The 14,974-nt window shown below is 43.6% G+C and overlaps 1 protein-coding gene across 1 annotated transcript in view; it reads left to right on the forward strand.

Annotated features, from left to right (window-relative positions):
- The first annotated feature begins 8,131 nt into the window (after positions 1-8,131).
- The window catches only part of LOC112232295 (LARGE xylosyl- and glucuronyltransferase 2), a 71,850-nt gene continuing 65,007 nt past the window's right edge, over positions 8,132-14,974 (forward strand). The window contains exon 1 of the mRNA XM_042330756.1: positions 8,132-8,260. The gene's annotated coding sequence lies outside the window, so the exon portion shown is untranslated. The remainder of the gene's footprint in view (positions 8,261-14,974) is intronic.

The following is a 14,974-nucleotide window of genomic DNA, read 5'->3' on the forward strand; positions in this document are numbered from 1 at the left end:
TAATCTCTGTCTCTCCCTCTCCCTCCCTGTGATTCTTTTTGAACCGCAAATATGATCTGCCATTTCTCCTAAAGTGGCATAAAGGATGGCAGCGTGGCTGAAGAGAGCAGCCACAGCTAAATTATTTTCTGACTACAGGGGCCAGATGGGGGATGCCGAGGAAGGACAAAGTGACAAGCTAAATTGAGGCACAAGAAATAATTAAATATTTCAGGAAGGTCAGGGGGAGCAACTACTTTCTGCATGGGAGTGTGTGTGTGTGTGTGGATGTGATGACTGAGGTTTTATGTTTGGTTGTTCCTATAGTTCCATTCGGACTGACATTCTGTGCAGAGAGCAACACAGAGGAGAACATAGACAGGGTGACACAGAGGGAGGGAGGGTAAGATTGAGAGGCAGAGTGAGAGAGGGGCAGGAAGATAGGGGAGGAGAGACAGAGGATGGAATGGAGAGGCAAGGTAAGGCTGAAGACTTAAAGACGTGAACTTTCATCTCTCTCCTCTCTTTGCCTCTCTCTTTCTCTATTAAATTAAATTAAATTAAATTCAAAGGGCTTTACTGGCATGGGAAACACATGTTTACTTTGCCAAAGCAAATGAAATAGATAATAAACAAAAGGGTAGGTAGCCTAGTGGTTAGAGCGTTGGCCCAGTAACCAACGCTAGTTCGAATCCCTGAGCTGGTAGATAAAAATCTGTCGTTCTGCCCCTGAACAAGGCAGTTAACCCACTGTCCCTAGGCCATCATTATAAAAAAGAATTTGCTCTTGACTGACTTGCCTAGTTAAATAAAGGTAAAAAATGTACAGTATGTACATTACACCCACAAACATTCCATAGGAATACTTTTCAAATGTCCAATTATAGCTAAATGCAGTGATGTAACGATGTGCAAATAGTTAAAGTACAAAAGGGAAAATAAATAAACATACATATGGGTTGTATTTACGATTGTGTTTGTTCTTCACTGGTCACCCTTTTCTTGTGGCACAATGCAAATCTTGCTTTTGTGATGGCACAATGTGGTATGTCACCCAATATATATGGGACTTTATCAGAATTTGATTTGTTTTCAAATTATGTGTGTAATCTGAAATAAATTATGTCTCTCTAATTTGGTCATACATTTGACAGGAGGTTAGGAAGTGCAGCTCAGTTTCCACCTCATTTTGTGGGCAGTGTGCACATACTGTAGCCTGTCTTCTCTTGAGAGCCAGGTCTGCCTATGGCAGCCTCTCTCAATAGCAAGGCTATGCTCATTGAGTCTTTACATAGTCAAAGCTTTCCTTAACTTTGGGTCAGCCACAGTGGTCAGGTGCCTCTGTTTAGGTCCAAATAGCATTCTAGTTTGCTCTGTTTTTTTTTTTAAATAATTATTTCCAATGTCAAATAATGACCTTTTTGTTTTCTCGTGATTTGGTTGGGTCTAATTGTGTTGCTGTCCTGGGGCTCTGTGGGGTCTGTTCATGTTTATGAACAGAGCCCAATAACCGGCTCTCTCTGGGCAGTGTTAATAGTGATGATGTGATTGGTTTCATAAGCACTTCAACCTGGTCTAAAAGACTTGCATGCATGTGTGGGTATAAAGGGGTCTGAGTCATTGCGATAGTGTGTGGTATGTACACCCCTCCACTTCTACACTTCTCTGCCTCTGTTCCTTCTATACCCACTGTGTACGTGGTCCGTATTTATATGGCTGGAGCAGGGTAAGCCCATGCGTGTCTGGGGTATGTTGTGGATGTCTGGTTTCGCAGTGAACAGATAAGGCTTCTCACTCACTTCTAACCAGACTATAAGTTACCTGTGTTCCTTGGTTATTACATTAGAACAACGAGACAGATATTTCACCGGATGGTAGTGAGAGGAAGCCCAGTGGCCGGCAGTGGGAGAAGATGGAAAGAGGTGGGTTTTGTCCGACATTCGGAACATTTTCTCATCAATGTTTATTTTTTACATTTTTGTATTTTTTAACCTTTGTTTAACTAGGCAAGTCAGTTATGTCATGACTCTCCTGTGACGATCTGAAGGATCAGGTTACAGCGGGTCCGCTCTACAGCGTGCTCTCTCTCTCTCGTAGAGGGGGAGAGCGGGAAGTCTGACGTTTTATGACGGCCATTAAATACGCTGCCTCTATGCTCCGTAGTGTTTGAGATTGGAATGTAAAACTGTGAAACACAGAGAGACCCTTGCACATCAAAAGTTGCAATATTTAAACAGTATTTATATTTTTGAGAATGGGAGTGGTCCGCGGACACTTAAGGAACAATCCTGTCAAAGTTGTTTCATTTGGTGACCTCATGAAAGGCAGGAGACCCATATTACTGTATCTCTGTTTCTTTGTGTACACTTTTTAATTATCAGATTTACATCTAGATGTTGGATAAAATGAATGAGTAAATATGAAACTATTTGTGAAAAGATGTAATTTGATGTTAGACTTCTAAATGAGTGTCACGCCTTGGTCTTAGTATTTTGTGTTTTCTTTCTTTATTTGGTCAGGCCAGGGTGTGACATGGGTTTATTTTGTGGTGTGTTTTTTGTATTGGGGTTTTAGTAGGTATTGGGATTGTGGTTGAGTAGGGTTGTCTAGGAAAGTCTATGGCTGCCTGAGGCGGTTCTCAATCAGAGTCTGGTGATTATTGTTGTCTCTGATTGGGAACCATATTTAGGTAGCCCAGGTTTCACTGTGTGTTTGTGGGTGATTGTTCCTGTCTCAGTGTTTTGTATTTCACCAGATAGGCTGTATAGGTTTTCACGGTCCGATTGTTGTTTCGTATTTTCGTGTGTCATCTTCATTTAAGATGTATCGTATTAACCACGCTGCATTTTGGTCCGACTCTCTTTCGACGGAAGAAAACCGTAACAATGAGTGTATGTATTCTTATATGAAGTTTAACTAGTCAGTGGCCACGCCCCCGTGAGGCCATGGAATCGGCCATTTTACCAAACTGCTTCCTACTAAATGTACATTAGGTCAGAGAATGCCGGGACAGGGTCCCCACATTGGAATGGATACAATTCTATAGGCCATTAGGCCAGAAAATATGGAGCTGACGCTACATGTTGAAGTGGTTAATAACACAACTCTATAGGCCCAGGAGACCAGAGGGTGTGTAGTGTTGACTACACGGCTGGAAATGGTTCAACTCTGAGACTATCGATCACTACAGAATAAGATCAAACCTTAAAATTATAATTACTGGTCTGCAGCTTGAAATTACGTAAGTCTAGTACGAGAATACCGTCAACCGCGGGAAGCATCTATTCTATGCAACGACCATCTGTACGCCTGATGTATCCATTACGACAGACACTATCCAGAATTGCTGAGAAAGCGACAACTACGAAAGACATTGACTCTCTGATGAACTGACTCTCCAGCATACAGACCGGCGATTCCAACAGAGAAGACAACATACGGGCGTAAATATATACATTGCAATTATTTTCGAATGAGCGGCCGTTCATGTGCAAATGATTAGCATTTCAATGAATATAATTATCAACTATGTAGTGAATCCATTTTGTCTTTCCTGCTTTTTATCTGTCCCCACCCCTTTCCATTGTCTACCAAGCCATCATACCGGTATAGCCCACTAGTGACTTATCAATGTATTGTGTTAGTAACCAATAACTATATTGTTTGTTTATGTATTTCTGTGATTTGATTAGTTAGTTCGTAAATAAATAATTAAGCCAATTTGTATATCGCTGACTCATTATGGAAACTAGGGTTTGTGCAGATATCCAAGGGTTTGCGACGTTCAGTAATGAGAACTGATGAGGGAATGATGATACATTAATACAAGACTGTACTCGATAAGATGAAAATATCTGAAGAGTCGATTCGGGAAAAAGAGACTCTATAAACATTTTCCCGTGGTTCCCCGACTTCTTAGTTAATCATGATTAGTTTAATCACATAATAATAATTACACACAGAGAATTTATTTGATAAAAAACAGTCTTCACATTCAATGATAGTCACAGACTCGACAGTTAAGAACAAATTCTTATTTACAATGACGGCCTACTGGGGAAGTGCCTTGTTCAGAACAGATTTTTACCTTGTCAGTGCAGGGATTTGAACCAGCAACCTTTTGGTTACTGGCCCAGCGCTCTAACCACTAGGCTACCTGCCACACCAATCAATGAAACATTTGATCTTAATACAGTTTTCTGTTCCCAAAACTAGAATCTCTTTACCCTGTTTTTTTTACCCTTTGCCTAAGGATCTCGCTAGCTAGTGCTTGGTGATGCCCACCTCCTTGCTTGTTCTGCCCACAATGACTCATTTGTTCCCATTTGAAACGATGTGCTGTGGTCTATCTTGGTTAAGTTATAAAGAATCTTTGCCTTGTTACAGGGGAGGGCCTCCAGAGAACAGACAAACTCACTCACTCGCTGGTGGAGGTGAAAGGAAGCTTAATTAGAAGCCAGTTCAACTATCTTAAAGTAAATTGCTTGTGCTGGGACGCACACTAAAAAGATCAAAGAAAGAAAGGGGGAAAGAAAATAATGAGAGGGAGAAGGAAACATGGCAGATGGGCAGCAGGTAGCCTGTGATTTAAAGCGTTGGGCCAGTAACTGAAAGGTTATGCAGAAAAATCTGTCAGTGCCCTTGAACAATGCACTAGAACCCTAATCGCTCCAGGGTCGCCATTGATAATGGCAGACCCTGTGAACCCACTCTCCCAGGGTCTCCGGGGGAGTTGGGATGTGCAAAAAAAAAATCCAATTCTCACATGCGTATAATACACACACTTGTACAATAATATATAATAATATATTTAGTATAATACACACACTTGTACACTTGAAATAGGACAAATATAAGCACCCACACACGCACTATCAATGTTATCCATAAATAATGCAGACTATATTTTGCCGACGCGCCTACATTCAGCGCCCCGAGCGGACTGTGTGTGGACGAGTCAGAGCCCGTCAGGCTATGTGTTTGTTTCTTTGTGTCTGTGTTGTCTCTGTATATTCTATGCCTGCCTGTTTGTGTGCTTCTTTGAGTATTTGTTTGTGTGTGAGTGCGTGCGTGCGTGCGTGAGATTGCTGTCTTTGAAGACATTTTAGCCTAATGCAATTCCATCTCAGTGGAGGGAGGGGGTGACTTCAAGCTAATACTCTGGTAAATGTCAGACCCAGGTGCTTTGAATACATGTTTACATCATAGAGTGGTTGCGTGTGTGCACATGTGGTTAACATTGCTGTGTAACCAACAGGAACTCCCCTTTGAAATGTTATGGACAAACAGTTAACATTTAACTGTTATGTTTAGGCATTCATTCCAGCGGGTTAGGACTAAGGTTTTGGGATAGGATTAACACACACTGGAAGCACAAGGTGCTGGGATTCAGTCAGGTTGTGTGTGTGTGTGTGTGTGTGTGTGTGTGTGTGTGTGTGTGTGTGTGTGTGTGTGTGTGTGTGTGTGTGTGTGTGTGTGTGTGTGTGTGTGTGTGTGTGTGTGTGTGTGTGTGTGTGTGTGTGTGTGTGTGTGTGTGTGTGACCCTCCCCTTTTAACACACTCTGATACCTTGACTGTTAGTTTGGTGAAAATCTTACCTATTATCGCCATAGACATCACACGCCAGTGTGTGTGTTTGTATATGCGTGTGTCTGTCTGTGCGTGTGTACTTGCGCTTGTGTGTGTCCCCCTAGCCTTTTGTCTGCTGCTGTACCCTTAGGGGTGCGTTCAGAGGCTAGCATTGATTCACACTTGACACCACATCCAGCTGCATCCACAGAGAGTGGGGTGGATCGGTGACAATGTGTTGAATGCAGCTGTAGTTCTATAGGGTTGCTAAATTGGACCGAGCTCATTCTGAAAATCCTCAACTTCATCCAGGTATTCAACAATCTCCCAGAATAGCTTTACTGCTCACCATGTGGTGGAGCCCTATTCTGGGAAGCCCAATGTAGCAACCCTAGATTGCTAGCACACTGGTGTGGTCGTTGTTGCGTCACTAACTGCATTGACAGTGGGAGTTGTGCTGTGGTGTGTGCTAAGCTAATTTCCCACAGGTGGCTGTGGGAAATTGCTACTGTTGCGCTGTATGCTAAGCTAATTTAGTGTTGTGCTGCTTTGGGAGCTATGGCACTATGCTACTTTGGGGAACATGGGTGTAATGGAGTAGAGAGATTACTGTTCTACATTAGCTTCATTATCTCTGTGGTCGTTCCTGAAGAGACAACAATTTCGCGTTAGCTTTAAATGGGATTGTTCTTAAGGTGTGTGTGTGTGTTTTGGCTAGTCATGCATGGGATTTTTTTGAGGGATACAGACACACTCTTAACACACACAATTGGTCTACACACCAAACTCGCTCACTGCTCTCAAACTTGGCCAAACTATAAATCTCAATTTGAGAGGCTTTATTCTGGATTTGTATATTGGAAACTTAAAAGAAAATGTATCCTTATCTTTGTCCTGTTAACTTATCGTGACTACATCCAAGCTCTCTTGCGCACAAGGAAGTAATGTCATTCGAAACAGCAATGTCAGTTTTTCAGTGTTTGCTGCTAGCAGTAAGAAGTCATCTTTTTAAATCGCCTTGTTGGAGCCACTGCTCTCCCTCTCCCTCTCCCATTCTCTCTCCTCTCTTTCCCGCTTCTTACTCTTCTTTATCTCTCTGCCCCTGTCTTCCCCTTGTTCTCTCTCTCTTTTTCTCTCTCTCTCTCTTTTCTCTGATTCTTGCCTCTAAACTTGTGTCCGTATGTACAGCCAAGACCCTGCTTGATTGATGATGAGTCAGAGTATCAGACTTGAATGATTGGACTGCTTGATTAGAGGGCAGTGCTGTCTCTACTATCTCCCTGAGTGTGTTATCTGTGTAATATGTCAAGAGACACTGGTCTTCACTCCCTACCTATGCCCATCTCTCCCTTCACCCCTCCCTCCCCTCCTCTTCTTTCATCTCACTTCACCCCTACTCTCCCCCAGACAGTGTGGCTCTGTTTGGGTTATAGTAGGTTTTCCTCCCATTCCCCCTGGTCGTATAGAGCTTTACAGCAGCATTTCCATTATGGGCCAATCTGTCCCAGTCATGTCACCATCAGTGGGCTGTTACCACACCGGGCTGCTGTTAACAGGCAAACAATGGCAACACACCAGCTATTAACAGTCAACAGGAGGAGAAGAATAGACAGAGACCTCATGTGGATCTGTCTGTGTGTGTGTGTGTGTGTGTGTGTGTGTGTGTGTTTTTGATTGCGTGCGTGCGTGAGTGTGCGTGCGTGTAGCTCTGGGTGTACCTTTAATGCTTCAGGCCCCTGCTGTCAGTGTCTAGTATGGAGACAGTTGTGTAGGTGAGTATGTGTCTACTCTGAGTGCAGCAGGCCCCGGGGCCCAAAGGCAGCCATTTCTGGAGCTTTTGACAGAGGTCACGTCCTCTGTTCTCTCTAAGAAGGAGATGGCCATCTGGAAACACAGCAAGGAGGAGAGAAGGATGGGCGAAGGACATAATACATTTATTCTGTTACTTACTCTCTTTGCTCTCGCTTCCATCTTAAAATACCCCCAATCTTTTCAGCCTCCCTCTCAGTCTCTTATAATGTAGTTCCATATGACTTAGACACTCTCAAACTCTGTAATGAACACTCATTCACTGTATGTCTGGGCAACATATTTATTTTTTATTTAACCTTTTATTTAACTAGGCACGTCAATTAAGAAATAAATCTTATTTACCATGATGGCCTACCCCGGGCAATCCCTAACCCGGACGACGCTGGGCCAGACGACGCTGTGCGCCGCCCTATGGGACTCCCAATCATGGCCGCTTGTGATACAGCCTGGAATGGAACCAGGGTCTGTAGTGACACCTCTAGCACTGAGATGCAGTGCCTTAGACCGCTGCACCATTCGGGAGCCCATGTGATTGAGAGGCTACAGAAAGGGAAGCTTTTGCGAAAAGATAGGCGTTCTCTGGCACACTTGCACACACTTGAAAGCGCTGTAAAAAAAAAAAATATATATATATACAATATAACAAATACTATGATTGATTGATTAAACAAACTCCTGTTGTTGTTGGTACTTTTGATCGACTTCTGTGCTACTTGTCATCCAAATCCCAGAGCATGATTTTATGTTATTTATCTTTAGCTGTAATGCTCACTGTTTCCCTGTTTCTTTCCAGGTTGAGAGAGGGAGGAGCTCCCTCTTGTATTTCCAGGCTGACCCGTGAGGTCTCTTGGTATTGAGGAGTTGCTTTTCCCATTAAACGGAATTTCAGAGAGCGAACCTGGTGAGTAACCAATGGGAATTCTGGAAGGGCGTGTGCCTGCATGCCTGTGTGTGTGTGTGTGTGAATGTGCGTTTCAAACTGTAGCCTGCGAGTCTTCGTATGCTGTGGTTCAATCAGCTTCTGTGCAGCAGCGCTAGACGGGTTCTTTCTGCTGAAATCTGTGTTATCCCCTGTCTGTCGCCTGAGATTTGCTATGCAGTCCAATCAGTTTCCTTGGTCTCCTGATTTTGTGTGAGGATAACGTTTCATAAACTGATCTTTACAGGAAACCTATTGATCGTAACAGTTTGTTGAGGGCTTCCCTTGAAAAACAGTTTTCCCTACAGCCAATTCTGTCTTGCAGACACCCGTGTGTGTCCTCTGACACTATATAAACTAGTAACCGGCAGGGTTTGTCATTATACCGTGATGAAGACAGCTTGTCTGTCTCAAATGTTAGATATTAGGTTATTAAATGATTGCATCTGAGCTCCTTTTCTTTTTCTAGTGTTCTACTCCGCTAACCAGCACCTCATCTAAACGGGTGTTCTACTCCGCTAGCCAGCACCTCGTCTAAACGGGTGTTCTACTCCGCTAGCCAGCACCTCGTCTAAACGGGTGTTCTACTCCGCTAGCCAGCACCTCGTCTAAACGGGTGTTCTACTCCGCTGGCCAGCACCTCGTCTAAACGGGTGTTCTACTCTGCTAGCCAGCACCTCGTCGAAACAGGTGTTCTACTCCGCTAGCCAGCACCTCGTCTAAACAGGTGTTCTACTCCGCTAGCCAGCACCTCGTCTAAACAGGTGTGCGCTTCTTTCACCTCCAGGTCCCCTATCTGTCAGCCTGCTGCCTGCCTGGCCTCCATTGCTTTGATCCAAGCACACTTAACATGGTTTGGCTTTATATTTGTCCTCATTAAACATTTAAAACACAATCTATATTCACAGTCAACATGTGTGGGTAACTTTGGTGTGGCTTTATGTTTGTGTGTCATTAAACATTTAAAACACAATCTATATTCACAGTCAGATGTGGTGATGTGTGGGTAACTTTGTGTGTGTGTGTGTGTGTGTGAGTGAGTGAGTGAGTGAGTGAGTGATGAAGTCCCCGCAGTTATATCCAGGGGCATTTAGGGTCATGAAATATTGTGTGGATGAAGGGCGGGTTGAATAAAGAGAGAACAATAAATGTATCATTCATGTGCAATTTATATTTATAGGCTATATTGAGGCTTTTCTTTCATTATTTTGGGCTATCTGGCATCATTAGTGCGTAAGCTTTAGGGCCTCCTTAACAGCTTCTACCCCCAAGCCATAAGACTGCTGAACAGTTAATCAAATGGCAACTCGGACTATTTACATTGCCCCACCCCTTGGTTTTTACACTGCTGCTACTCGCTGTTTATTATGTATGCATAGTCACTTTACCCCTACCTACCCCCACACATTGACTCGGTACTGGTGCCCATTTTATTTTATTTTACTTTAGTTTCAATTTTATTTGTCACGTCCTCTGCATCCATTTTGCTGTCATGTGTTACGGTGTTCAGAGTTTGATATAACCAATGTATTGATGTGATTATGATATGCTATATGTCAGCCCCTATTGTGCCTTATTTGGACTGGATTAGTTTTACTGGGGGAGGTCGGGTAATGTAATTATATGCACGAGCACAAAACCAAATTTTTGTCCCGTCTGAATCTGCCATGGCTGTAATTTTTACATGGCAGGAGAGTAACAATTCCAGCCAGAATAACCTACTGTTTTTTTGGCTAACTACTAGTCCCGTGCGAATCGACGTCCCTGTGTTTTGAGAGAAATGTCTGAGTTTGACAGGTGTTGATTGCGGTTTGCTGCGCATAAGCTACAGTATATATGAATGACCTACATGTGGCCTATCAACTTTCACAGTGAATGCTTTTGTTAATATGTTTTGTGCCTATGAATTGAACATTGCCAAATGCATCAGTAAAAATATGTATTTAGGCTGTTTAATGTAACCCTTGCTGTTAATAGATCGCATTACGTTTGGAAATGATCATTTAACGTTCTCGACCATAGCCTTTAAACAGTGTTTAATTCACATCTGAAGGCTGGGGGTAATTTAGGACGTACTGCGGATCACTAAAATATCCTAATGATTATGATCACACTCCCTCAATGAAATATTATGGCGACACTATACCAAAAATGTTTTTCTATGACTTAGAAACTTGGGTACCAAGTTCGAGTCATCAGTGTGGCCCTATCACCTGAACATGTTGAAATACTGTATCTTCGTGCCTAGAATAAAAACCTCCAGGCTTCCGTCACAATTTATTAACAAATAATAATAATATTCATTTCAGGGGGCAGTTTAGAATAAACTAATCTCGTCCGAATCGTCCTCAGGAATAATGGACATTCTGGAGTAATAATTACTGTACATGGTCAACATTCTCTAGTAATACTAGTCCCGTGTGAATAGGTCTTTGGTCACATGCAGTGCAATGCATACATGTGGCAAGTAAAGGGAGCAAGTGTTGAGGGAATAGGGAATATTTTTCCTAAATAAATGAGGGCTTTCGGTGACAGAACTTTTCAGTCAGAAATGGCTGTGCTTATGTTGCAGCTCCAGCAACACGGACAGCGCAATAAAGACTGATGTTCTGTGGTGGTCGTTGCAGCAGGGAGGAGAGGGAGACACAGTTACTCGCTGTCTTTATTTTTTAATAACACAGTGCAGCAAGTCTGAGCCTGGCCCGGCACAATCAAATCAATTGCTGTCCGGACTCCCCCAAGCAATTTGTCTGTCTTAATTATTTAATCAAAGAGTGTGCTTAAAGCATCAGATCAGCTCAGTGAATATGGTTGATTCGATTAAAACACATAGGATGTGTCAATATATGGAAAAATCGCGTTTTAAAATGTTGACTCATTAATTGGTCGAAGGAACAGACGACTCTTGGTCGACTAAGATATATTTTAGTCGGGGACAACCCTAGTGAGCATGCATATGTGGGTGGGTGCATGTGTTCATCCTTTGTTCAACACACTCTCTCCCGGCCGTGCTGTGTGACAGGCTAAATCCTGTGAGACTCATATAAGGTCTCTGACAGGGCATTGGATCATAATGAAATTGAACTCTAGGTGTAAAAGTTCACACTGATATGTGGGTGGTGGGGATTTGATGTGGTTCACAGGCTCTCATAGGCCCTTAACTCTACTAAACACACACACACACACACACACACACACACACACACACACAGCATCCCACTGGTCCTCTCCTCACAGGAGCCAGACACATCATTGCAGAGCTGACCGGTTAGGCACAATACCTCTCTCGCCCTGACCCCTACCTCTTGACCTCAGACCCCTGACCAGTGAAAGTGGAAGGCGCTTATTGTCTTTACCACTGCCTGATTGGCTCTCCCACAGGGCTTAGAGGGTCAGGTGGTGTTCTGACTAAACACTTTGCACACAGGGGAGGGTAGCGTATCTCACAATATATCAGAGCCTGCTGTGCTGTGTGCTTATGGTCAGTGCCATGCAGTGGGGGTTGTGTATAGGCCTCACTCAATCTAAACAAACAGTTAGCATTTATCCCTGTCAATAACTACTGGTGGACTCTCACACAGGACAATTTATAACTTCCACCCCACTGCCTCCCATCTCCATCCCTATAACACCCCTGCCCCCCACCATCCCTAAAACATATACACCGAGTGCAGAAGACATTAGGAACACCTGCTCTTTCCACAATATAGACTGACCAGGTGAATGGTAGAAGGTGCCAGGGGCACCAGTTTGAGAGTGTCAAGAACTGCAACGCTGCTGGGTTTTTCACGCTCGACAGTTTCCCAGTTGGTGTATATGTTTTAGGGATGGTGGGGGGCAGGGGTGTCGTCTCGGGAGAGGCAAAGGTTGAGAGCTGTGCATCCTACGAAACACTACCCAGCAAAGCCACACTTGACACAATGCTCACATAACCCAGTCACACCATGTGTCAGAGGAAACACCGTACACCTGGCGATCGTGTCAGCATGCATGTGCCCGGCCCGCCACAGGAGTCGCTAGAGCGTGATGGGACAAGGAAATCCCGGCCGACCAAACCCTCCCTTAATCTGGATGACGCTGGGCCAATTGCGCGCCACCCCATGGCTCTCTCGGTCACGGCAGAGCCTGGACTCGAACCAGGATCTCTAATGGCACTGTAATGCAGTGCCTTAGACCACTGCACCACTCAGGAGGCCACTAACCTTTATTGTTTAAAGAACTTAGGAAAGAGATCAGTGTGTTTTGTTTTTTTTTCACTATGTAATCATGGAATTGGGTTGTTCAATGACAGACATTTATTTGTTTAAAATCTATCAGATTTTATGGTTTCATTTCAGAGAGACAAATAATCATGTTTTAAAAAACATGCTATATATCCACCTCACTCTCAAGAAATAAGTAGTACTGCTAAGTTTTACAGAGTGAAATGTAACAAATAACGATATTTTTAATAAAGAACTGTACAAATGATACAATTGTGACATCAAGGTGCATTTATTTTTTGAAAAAATAGTTACACTAATTTGAGGTCTGTATGTATAACATTTACATTTGACATTGTAGTGATTTTGTCACACCCTGATCTGTTTCACCTGTCCTTGTGATTGTCTCCACCCCCCTCCAGGTGTCTCCCATCGTCCCCATTATCCCCTGTGTATTTATACCTTTGTTCGCTGTTTGTCCGTTGCCACTTCATCTTGTTTGTCAAGTCAACCAGCGGCGTTGTTCTCGGCTCCTGCCTTTCCCAGTCTCTCCTTTTTCCTCACCCTCCTGGTTTTGACCCTTGCCTGTTCTGACTCTGAGCCCGCCTGCCCCTGACACTGAGCCCGCCTGCCCCTGACACTGAGCCCGCCTGCCCCTGACACTGAGCCCACCTGCCCCTGACACTGAGCCCGCCTGCCCCTGACACTGAGCCCGCCTGCCCCTGACACTGAGCCCGCCTGCCCCTGACACTGAGCCCGCCTGCCCCTGACACTGAGCCCGCCTGCCCCTGACACTGAGCCTGCCTGCCGACCTGTACCTTTGCCCCACCTCTGGATTATTGACCACTACCTGCCCTAACCACGAGCCTGCCTGCCGTCCGGTACCGTTGCCCCTCCTCTGGTTTACTGACCCCTGCCTGCCTTGACCTGTCTATTGCCTGCCGCCCCCTGTTGGAATATTAAACCATTGTCAATTTGATGTGTCTGGGTCTTACCTTGAGATCTTGATACATTTAGCAGATGTTTTTAGCCAGAGTAACTTACAGTTGCATTCATCTTAAGATAGCTAGGTGAGACAACCACATGTCACAGTCAAACATACAGGATATGAACATCCCATTCCAACTTAACAATGGATATATACCGTAAAAGAAGATAAATGATTTCGATACACATCTAAAAATCTATGAATCAAACATTTGAGAACAGTCATATTTTACACACACATGAACATAACCCATAAGCAATCATTTCTGATGAAAAAACACAAATGTGAAAAATTGGTTTTGGAAATAAACTCTTCATATTGAAAGAGGAAAAAATAGGGAAGAGATTAACAGAGAGGAGATTCGTACAGGCTCATAATGGAAGTCCCTCCTATCCCTGAAGTAAGCATCCTCATCCCTTCCTCACCACCCCTCTCTACACTTCTGCTGTCCTCATTCTCTCTCTTCCCCTCTTTCCATCTGTTACACTTCTCCCTCCCCTCTCACCATCTCTAAACCTACCTCCACCCATTCGCCTCCCTCTCTCCTCTTCTCCCCTTCTAATGGCCCTTACCCCCTTCATCTTGTCCATCTTATCCACTCCTCCTCTCTTCCACCTCTCACCCACTACTCTTTCAGAGAGATAAATGCCTCTCATCTTCTGCTTTGGAAGGTAAGAAATGGAGCTTCTACTCCACTGGGGAAATAAGCTATACCCCATCCTTTATCATCCTTCTCTCCACTGCACCCCACGCCTCTCATCTCCTTTCCCTCCCCCCCCCATAAACAGTCCCTCTTTCTTCTCCCTTTTCCCATAAGACCTACTGTCACACTTCCGTCTCTCTTTCGCTCTCGCTCTCTCCCTCTCTATTCCTCTATTTTTCTCTCTCAGATGAGAAACCCACACAGTTTACTCTCTCATACATGGAGATGTTCTCTGATATTACATGTTCTTTATGTTCATGATCTCTGTTTCTAGCGATTCATTTATTTTCTTTGAGTGCCGGCCAGCTTTGGATGATTAACTACCAAGTTAAGTTAATGATGTTGTTATTTTTTGAAGGCACTGAGTCACAGGTGACCACCTCGTGAAGCTGGTTACGAGAATGCAAAGAGTTTGCAAAGCTGTCATCAAGGCAAAGGCTGGCTATTTGAAGAATCTCAAGTATGAAATACATTTTGATTTGTTTAACACTTTTTTCATAGTTTTGGTGTCTTCACTATTATTTAAAACAGTAAAAATAAAGAAAAACCCTTGAATGAGTAGGTGTTCTTAAACTTTTGACTGGTAGTGTATATGTACACTGCCGTTCAAAAGTTTGGGGTCACATAGAAATGTCCTTGTTTTTGAAAGAAAAGCAATTTTTTTTGTCCATTTAAAATCAAATTGATCAGAAATACAGCGTAGACATTGTTAATGTAGTAAATGACTATTGTAGTTGGAAAAGGCCAGCATCACTGAGACGCCTCTTCACTGTTAACGTTGAGACTGGTGTTTTGCGGGTACT

Source organism: Oncorhynchus tshawytscha, linkage group LG12 (genome assembly GCF_018296145.1).
Source record: "Oncorhynchus tshawytscha isolate Ot180627B linkage group LG12, Otsh_v2.0, whole genome shotgun sequence".
NCBI classification, from domain to species: domain Eukaryota; kingdom Metazoa; phylum Chordata; class Actinopteri; order Salmoniformes; family Salmonidae; genus Oncorhynchus; species Oncorhynchus tshawytscha.